The sequence below is a fragment of the Pezoporus wallicus genome, unplaced genomic scaffold (genome assembly GCF_028554395.1).
Source record: "Pezoporus wallicus isolate ANWC-B61680 ecotype Strahan unplaced genomic scaffold, APGP_CSIRO_Pwel_v1 contig_8647, whole genome shotgun sequence".
Taxonomy (NCBI): Eukaryota; Metazoa; Chordata; class Aves; order Psittaciformes; family Psittacidae; genus Pezoporus; species Pezoporus wallicus.
Genome location: NW_026642352.1, coordinates 28 through 8,974, shown reverse-complemented (window position 1 = coordinate 8,974; position 8,947 = coordinate 28). Strand labels below are relative to the sequence as shown.

The following is an 8,947-nucleotide window of genomic DNA, read 5'->3' as shown; positions in this document are numbered from 1 at the left end:
CTGCATCAAACACCCTGCACCCTGCATCAAACACCCTGCACCCAGCACCCTGCATCAAACACCCTGCACCCAGCACCCTGCATCAAACACCCTCCCAGTACCCTGCATCCAGCACCCTGCAACAAACACCCAGCACCCTGCACACCCTGTCAGCACCCTGCACCCAGCACCCTGCACCAAACATCCTGCACCCTGCACCAAACACCCAACACCCAGCACCACGCATCCAACACCCAGCACCCTGCACACCCTTTCAGCACCCTGCACCAAACACCCAGCACCCTGCACACCCTGTCAGCACCCTGCACCCTGCACCAAACACCCAGCACCCTGCACCCAGCACCAGCATCCTGCACCCAGCACCCTGCAACAAACACCCAGCCCCCAGCATCAGCACCCTGCATCCAGCACCCTGCAACCAGCACCCCGCAACCAGCACCCCGCACCCAACACTATCAGCCATACCCTGCATCCAGCATCAGCGTCCTGCATCCAGCACCCTGCACCCAATACCCAGTGCCAGTACCCTGCACCTGGCATCAGCATCCTGCACCCAGCACCCTGCACACATCACCCTGCACCAGTACTCATCATCCAGTGCCAGCGACCAGTACCAGCACCCTGCACCAGTATGCATCACCCATATCCAGCACCCATACCCTGCACCCATTACCCATCACCAGTACCCATCACCCTGCACCCAGTACACTGCACCCATTACCCAGCACCATATGCAGGCCTAGCATGTAGTACCTGCACCCTCCACCTTTCATCCCACACCCAGTACCCATCACCCACACCTGTTACCCATCACCCTGCACCCAGCACCCATTACCCTGCACCAGTACCCATCACCCATCACCTTTCATCCTGCACCCATCACTCATGACCCCGCACCCATCACCCAGTACCCGTCACCCCGCACCCAGCACCCATCACCTTTCATCCCGCACCCGTTACCCATCACCCGTCACCCATCACCCAGTACCCATTACCCAGTACCCATCACCCTGCACCCATCACTTTTCATCCCACACCCATTACCCAGTACCCACCACCCTGCACCCATCACCTTTCATCCCGCACCCATCATCCAGTACCCACCACCCCGCACCCATCACCTTTCATCCCGCACCCATCACTCATGACCTCGCACCCATCACCCAGTACCCATCACCCCGCACCCAGCACCTTTCATCCGGCACCCATCACCTTTCATCCCGCACCCATTACCCATCACCTGTCACCTGTCACCCACCACCCTGCACCCATCACCTTTCATCCCGCACCCATCACTCATGACCCTGCACCCAGCACCTTTCATCCGGCACCCATCACCTTTTATCCCGCACCCATTACCCATCACCTGTCACCTGTCACCCACCACCCCGCACCCAGCACCCATCACCCCTCACCCATCGCCCTCACCCCGCACCCATCATCCTCACCCCGCACCCATCACCCCGCACCCATCGCCCTCACCCCGCACCCATCCCCCCGCACCCATCACCCATCACCCTCACCCCTCACCCATCACCCTCACCCATCACCCCGCACCCCTCACCCATCCCCCCGCACCCATCGCCCTCACCCCTCACCCATCACCCTCACCCATCACCCCGCACCCCTCACCCATCCCCCCGCACCCATCGCCCTCACCCCGCACCCATCACCCCGCACCCATCGCCCTCACCCCGCACCCATCGCCCTCACCCCGCACCCATCACCCGGCTCCCTCCCGTCCCTCAGGGGCTGCGCCTGAACCGCTCCCTGCTCTCCCTGTCCCTGGCCAGCAACGACATCGGTGACGCCGGGGCCTCGGCGCTGGCCCAGGTGGGTGCCCCCGCTCCCGGTGCCTCGGCCGCGGCTCTCTCCGGGACCGCTCCCGCTCCCGCCGCTGCCCGCAGGTGCTGGCTCCCTTCGCGCTCACCCCCGAGGAGGAGGCGCAGCGGCGGCGGCTGCTCCTGGCGCGGGCCCTGGGGCGCTCCCGTGCGGTGAGGACCCCCCCCCCCCCCCCCCCCCCCATCCGGGGGGGTCCCAGCGCTGATCCCGTCCCTGTTCCCCCCCCCCCCCAAGGAGCCCGAGCCCCGCGGAGACCCCGCTGCGGGCGGCAAAGGGGCCCCGGCCCGGCCCGGCAGAGCCGGCCCCAGGAGCAAGGTGAGAGCGGGGCCGGGCCCCACGGGGCGCCGGGGGGGGGCAGCGCCCTCAGGGCCCCTGCCCCGTCCATTGCAGGAACCGCAGCGGAAAGAGGAGCTCAAACAGAGCAAGAAGCGTGAGAGGGGCTGCGAGGGGCGGAGGGAACAGTGGGGATGGGAAGGATGGGGCTGGGGGCACAGGGGGGGCACAGGGGGGCAGGATGAGGTTGGGGGCACAGGGGGGGCACAGGGGGTCAGGGGCAGGGTGAGGTTGGGGGGCACAGGGGGGCACAGTGGGGCCGGGGGCAGGATGAGGTTGGGGGCACAGGGGGGCACAGGGGGTCAGGGGCAGGGTGAGGTTGGGGGGCACAGGGGGGGCACAGGGGGGCAGGGGCAGGGGGAGGTTGGGGGCACAGGGGGCCGGAGGTGCTGGCGGGTCACAGGGGGGCACAGGGGGGGCACAGGGGGTCAGGGGCAGGATGAGGTTGGGGGCACAGAGGGGGGCACAGGGGGGGCACAGGGGGTCAGGGGCTGGGTGAGGTTGGGGGCACAGGGGGGCACAGGGGGTCAGGGGCAGGGTGAGGTTGGGGGGCACAGGGGGGGCACAGGGGTCAGGGGCAGGGTGAGGTTGGGGGGCACAGGGGGGGCACAGGGGGTCAGGGGCTGGGTGAGGTTGGGGGCACAGGGGGGCACAGGGGGGCACAGGGGGCAGGGGCAGGATGAGGTTGGGGGCACAGGGGGGCCGGGGGCAGGATGAGGTTGGGGGCACAGGGGGGGGCACAGGGGGTCAGGGGCAGGGTGAGGTTGGGGGCACAGGGGGGCACAGGGGGGGCACAGGGGGGCAGGATGAGGTTGGGGGGCACGGGGGGGGCACAGAGGGGGCACAGGGGGTCAGGGGCAGGATGAGGTTGGGGGCACAGAGGGGGGCACAGGGGGGCACAGGGGGTCAGGGGCTGGGTGAGGTTGGGGGCACAGGGGGGGCACAGGGGGTCAGGGGCAGGGTGAGGTTGGGGGGCACAGGGGGGGCACAGGGGGGGCACAGGGGGTCAGGGGCAGGGTGAGGTTGGGGGGCACAGAGGGGGCACAGGGGGGGCACAGGGGTCAGGGGCAGGGTGAGGTTGGGGGCACAGGGGGGGGGCACAGGGGGGCACAGGGGGTCAGGGGCAGGGTGAGGTTGGGGGCACAGGGGGGCACAGGGGGGGCACAGGGGGGCAGGGTGAGGTTGGGGGGCACAGGGGGGGCACAGGGGGTCAGGGGCTGGGTGAGGTTGGGGGCACAGGGGGGGCACAGGGGGGCAGGGGCTGGGTGAGGTTGGGGGCACAGGGGGGGCACAGGGGGTCAGGGGCAGGATGAGGTACAGGGGGCACAGTGGGACTGGGGCAGGGTGAGGTTGGGGGGCACAGGGGGGGCACAGGGGGTCAGGGGCAGGATGAGGTTGGGGGCACGGGGGGGGCACAAGGGGGGCAGGGGCAGGGTGAGGTTGGGGGGCACGGGGGGGGCACAAGGGGGGCACGGGGGGGGCGCAGTGGTCCCGGGTCTCCCCGGGGCCCGCCCCGGCTCAGCCCCGGCGCGCAGAAGCCGGCGCGCCGGGAGCCGCTGCCGGGCGCGGGCGGCCCCGGGGCGCTGCTGCCCGGGAACCGCTCCCTGCGCAGCCTCAGCCTGGACCGTGAGTGCGGGGGGGGGGGAACGGGACCGGGACCGGGACCGGGACCCGCTGCGGGCCCTGACCCCCCCCCCGGCCCCCCCCAGACAACCTCGTGTCCGAGCGCGGCCTCGGAGCCTTCCTGGCGGCGCTGGAAGCGCAGCAGCGCGAGGAGCCCAAGGGGCCCGGGCAGCAGGGGCTGGAGCGGCTCGGGCTGGAGGTGCCGGGGGGGGGGCGTCGTGTGGGGCTGGTGCTGCCGTGGGGTTGGTGCTGCCGTGGGGTTGGTGCTGCCGTGGGGCTGGGATTGACATGGGGCTGGGATTGACATGGGGCTGGCTTTGACATGGGGCTGGTGCTGCTGTGGGGTTGGTGCTGCAGTGGGGCTGGGATTGACATGGGGCTGGTGCTGCCGTGGGGCTGGGATTGACATGGGGCTGGTGCTGCCGTGGGGCTGGCATTGACATGGGGCTGGTACTGCCATGGGGCTGGCATTGACATGGGGCTGGTGCTGCTGTGGGGCTGGTACTGCCATGGGACTGGTATTGACATGGGGCTGCTGCTGCCATGGGCCTGGTACTGCCATGGGGCTGGCATTGACATAGGGCTGATACTGCCAGGGGGCTGGTACTGTCATGGGGCTGGTACTGCCACGGGGCTGGCATCAGTGTGGGGCTGGCATTGCCATGGGGTTGCCACCATGTGGGGCTGACATCACCATGGGGCTGGTACTGCCATGGGGCTGGCATCACCTTTGGGATGCCATCATGTGGGGCTGGCATCACCGTGGGGCTGGCATCACCATGGGGCTGGTACTGCCATGGGGCTGGTACTGCCGTGGGGCTGGCATCACCATGGGGCTGGTACTGCCATGGGGCTGGTACTGCCGTGGGGCTGGCATCACCATGGGGCTGGCATCAGTGTGGGTCTGACACCCCCTTCCCTGCAGAGCAACCGCATCCCTCCCACCAGCCCGGCCCTGGCCCGGCTGCAGGAGCTGCTGCCGCTGGAGCCCGGTCCCAAAGCCCCGGAGCAGGAGGAGGAGCAGGATGCGGGCACTTAGGGCGGTCCCGGTCCCGGTCCCGGTCCCGGGTCCTGGCCTTCCCCTTGGAAACCAACCCCAAACCCTTGTGTGGAGAGGAGGAAAAGAACCGGGATCCGGGAGGAAAAGAACCGGGATCCAGGAGGGAAAGAACCGGGATCCGGGAGGAAAAGAACCGGGATCCAGGAGGGAAAGAACGGGGATCCGTGAGGGAAAGAACCGGGATCCAGGAGGGAAAGAACTGGGATCTGGGAGGGAAAGAACGGGGATCTGGGAGGGAAAGAACCGGGATCCAGGAGGGAAAGAACCGGGATCCAGGAGGGAAAGAACCGGGATCCGGGAGGGAAAGAACCGGGATCCGGGAGGAAAGAACCGGGATCCAGGAGAACCGGGATCCGGGAGGAAAAGAACCGGGATCCAGGAGGGAAAGAACGGGGTCCGTGAGGGAAAGAACCGGGATCCAGGAGGGAAAGACCTGGGATCTGGGAGGGAAAGAACGGGGATCTGGGAGGGAAAGAACCGGGATCCAGGAGGGAAAGAACCGGGATCCAGGAGGGAAAGAACCGGGATCCGGGAGGGAAAGAACCGGGATCCGGGAGGGAAAGAACCGGGATCCAGGAGGGAAAGAACCGGGATCCGGGAGGGAAAGAACCGGGATCCAGGAGGGAAAGAACCGGGATCCAGGAAAAGAACCGGGTCCAGGAGGAAAGAACCGGGATCCAGGAGGGAAAGAACCGGGATCCAGGAGGGAAAGAACGGGGATCCGGGAGGAAAAGAACCGGGATCCGGGAGGAAAAGAACCGGGATCCGGGAGGAAAAGAACCGGGATCCGGGAGGGAAAGAACCGGGATCCGGGAGGGAAAGAACCGGGATCCGGGAGGGAAAGAACCGGGATCCGGGAGGGAAAGAACCGGGATCCGGGAGGGAAAGAACCGGGATCCGGGAGGGAAAGAACGGGGATCTGGGAGGGAAAGAACGGGGATCCGGGAGGAAAAGAACCGGGATCCGGGAGGAAAAGAACCGGGATCCAGGAGGTCCAACCGCACCGCTCGCTCTCGGCTCTATTATATATAATATATATATGGGCCCCCCCGCGCCGGCCTCGCCGCGACACCCGGGAGGGGGAGATGGGACCTGGCTCCCCCTGGGGTCACCGACTGGCACCGGGGGGGGGACACCCGGTGCAGGGGGGCCGCGGGTGGGTATTTACAGGGGGGGCACGTACGTACATATTTATAGGTGGGGGGGCCGCAGCGCGGGGGGACAGAACAAAGTGCATTTATACAGACCGGATCCAGCTCCCGCGGGGGGGCCCGATGGGTGCCATGGGGGGGCCCGATGGGTGCCATGGGGGGGCCCATAGGGGCTCCCTCCTGCCAGCCCAGCCCACAGCTGGGGGGGGGGGGCTTGGGGGGGGCCCCACTGCTGCTAAAGGTCAGGAGGGGGGGCCTCGGCCAGGGGGGCTCTGGAGCCTGGAAGAGAGGGAGAGGGGTGAGGAATGGGGGGGGAGGATGGAGGGGGGGGGATATCATGGGATAGAGGGGAGGGTCTGCATGGAAGTGATGGGGATGTGATGGGATGGAGGGGGGGGGGGCTCTGCATGGAAGTGATGGGGATGTGATGGGATGGAGGGGGGGCTCTGCATGGATGTGATGGGGATGTGATGGGATGGAGGGGGGGTCTGCATGGAAGTGATGGGGATGTGATGGGATGGATGGGGGGTCAGCATGGAAGTGATGGGGATGTGATGGGATGGAGGGGGAGGGGGGTCTGCATGGAAGCGATGGGGATGTGATGGGATGGAGGGGGGTCTGCATGGAAGTGATGGGGATGTGATGGGATGGAGGGGGGGCTCTCCATGCAACCGATGCGGATGTGATGGGATGGAGGGGGGGCACTCCATGGAAGTGATGGGGATGTGATGGGATGGAGGGGGGGCTCTGCATGGAAGCGATGGGGATGTGATGGGATGGAGGGGGGGCTCTGCATGGAAGCGATGGGGATGTGATGGGATGGAGGGGGGGCTCTGCATGGAAGCGATGGGGATGTGATGGGATTTAGGGGGGGCTCTGCATGGAAGCAATGGGGATGTGATGGGATGGAGGGGGGACTCTGCATGGAAGCGATGGATGTGATGGGATGGAGAGGGGCTCTGCATGGAAGTGATGGGGATGGGGATGGAGGGGGGCTCTGCATGGAAGCGATGGGGATGTGATGGGATGGAGGGGGGGCTCTGCATGGAAGCGATGGGGATGTGATGGGATGGAGGGGGGCTCTTACCTGGGGCACTGGTGGCAGGCCCCTGCAAGCTCCGCAGGGCACGGGACAAGGGACTGTCGCTGTCGGGGCTGGGGGGCTGCTGGCCCCATGGCTCCATCTCTGGGGCTGAGCCCCCCAAGGGGGTGGCATCGGCTGAGGAGCTGCGCCCCAGCGACCGCAACAGCTCCCGATGGGCTCTTTCCACAGCCTGGAGCAGAGAAATGGGGTCATGGAGAGGGGGGCACACAACACCCAATGACCCCCCCATAACGTGCCCCCCCCCCCCAGCTCCCCATGCCCGGCTTGGGGCTCACCTTCAGCCTGTTGAGCTTCAACGTGAGCTGCTCGATGGTGCGGAAGATGAGGTCCACGTCCCCGGGGGGAGCCTCGGGGGGCTCAGCTGGGCCGGTGGCTCCCTGGGGGGCTCGGTGGGGGCACTGGTGGCAGCCCCATGGGCATGCTCACATAGAAGTAGTTGCCTTGAGAGGGGATGAGCAGCGTTAGGGGGCAGGGACCCACGCGGGGAGGTGCTGGTGGTGTCACGGGGGGGTTTGCTGTGTCCCCCCCCATGCAGGATGTGTCCCTTTGTGGTGGGATAAGGACACAGACCCGGCCCCAGCTCGCTCTGGGTCCTGGCTGTGGTGGCACGGGGTGGCCCTGGCCATGGGGCCAGTCCTTAGGGACAGTGTGGGGGGGGGTGTGTGTGTCCCTCAAAGGACAGGACCCCCGAGTGCCAACGGCCCCCCCACCAGGGTCTCATGTGCCATTAGAGGATGAGGCCTCCTGGGGCCACAGGGACAACAATGGGGCCACCGAGACATGGGGAGGGGGGGCTCTTTACCATCTACATTAGCTCCGCCTCCTTCCTGCAGCTCAGTTTCTGATTGGCTGCTACCTGGAGAGGGCGTGGCCTCCTTGCCCCCCTCTGCCCGGGCTGTGCACCCCGAAAAGAAAGGGGGGGTCGGGGAAAGGGGGTGAGCAGAGCCCGCACCCAGCACTGGCACCCATCAGCATCCCAGCACAGGAACCCCATCACCAGCACCCCTCACCTGCACCCATCAGCATCCCAGCACAGGAACCCCATCACCAGCACCCCTCACCTGCACCCATCAGCATCCCAGCACCAGAACCCCAGCATCAGCACCCAGCATCCAACACCAGAACCCCAACACCAGCACCCATCAGCACCCAATCACCAGTTGTCAGCAACCCCTCACCAGCACCCATCAGCACCCCACCACCAGTATCCATCAGCACCCCACCACCAGTATCCATCAGCATCCCACCACCAGTATCCATCAGCACCCACCACCAGTATCCATCAGCACCCCACCACCAGTATCCATCAGCACCCCACCACCAGCATCCAATCAGCACCCCACCACCAGTATCCATCAGCATCCCACCACCAGTATCCATCAGCACCCCACCACCAGCACCACCCCATCAGCATCCCACCACCAGTATCCATCAGCACCCCACCACCAGTATCCATCAGCATCCCACCACCAGCACCAATCAGCATCCCACCACCAGCACCCATCAGCACCCCACCACCAGTACCCATCAGCATCCCACCACCAGCACCCATCAGCACCCCACCACCAGCACCCATCAGCACCCCACCACCAGTATCCATCAGCATCCCACCACCAGCATCCATCAGCACCCCACCACCAGTATCCATCAGCATCCCACCACCAGTATCCATCAGCACCCCACCACCAGTATCCATCAGCATCCCACCACCAGTATCCATCAGCACCCCACCACCAGTATCCATCAGCACCCCACCACCAGTATCCATCAGCACCCACCACCAGTATCCATCAGCACCCCACCACCAGTATCCATCAGCATCAGCACCCCACC

The 8,947-nt window shown here is 66.6% G+C and overlaps 1 long non-coding RNA gene across 1 annotated transcript; it reads right to left on the bottom strand.

The window, feature by feature from the left end:
• Nucleotides 1–5,860: 5,860 nt before the first annotated feature.
• On the bottom strand, nucleotides 5,861–8,066 carry LOC130609905 (uncharacterized). The gene is made up of 4 exons (XR_008974913.1): nucleotides 7,917–8,066; nucleotides 7,390–7,554; nucleotides 7,097–7,283; nucleotides 5,861–6,288 (listed from the first exon to the last, which is right to left on the bottom strand). It is a non-coding gene; the product is annotated as an uncharacterized LOC130609905 (long non-coding RNA).
• Nucleotides 8,067–8,947: the final 881 nt, after the last annotated feature.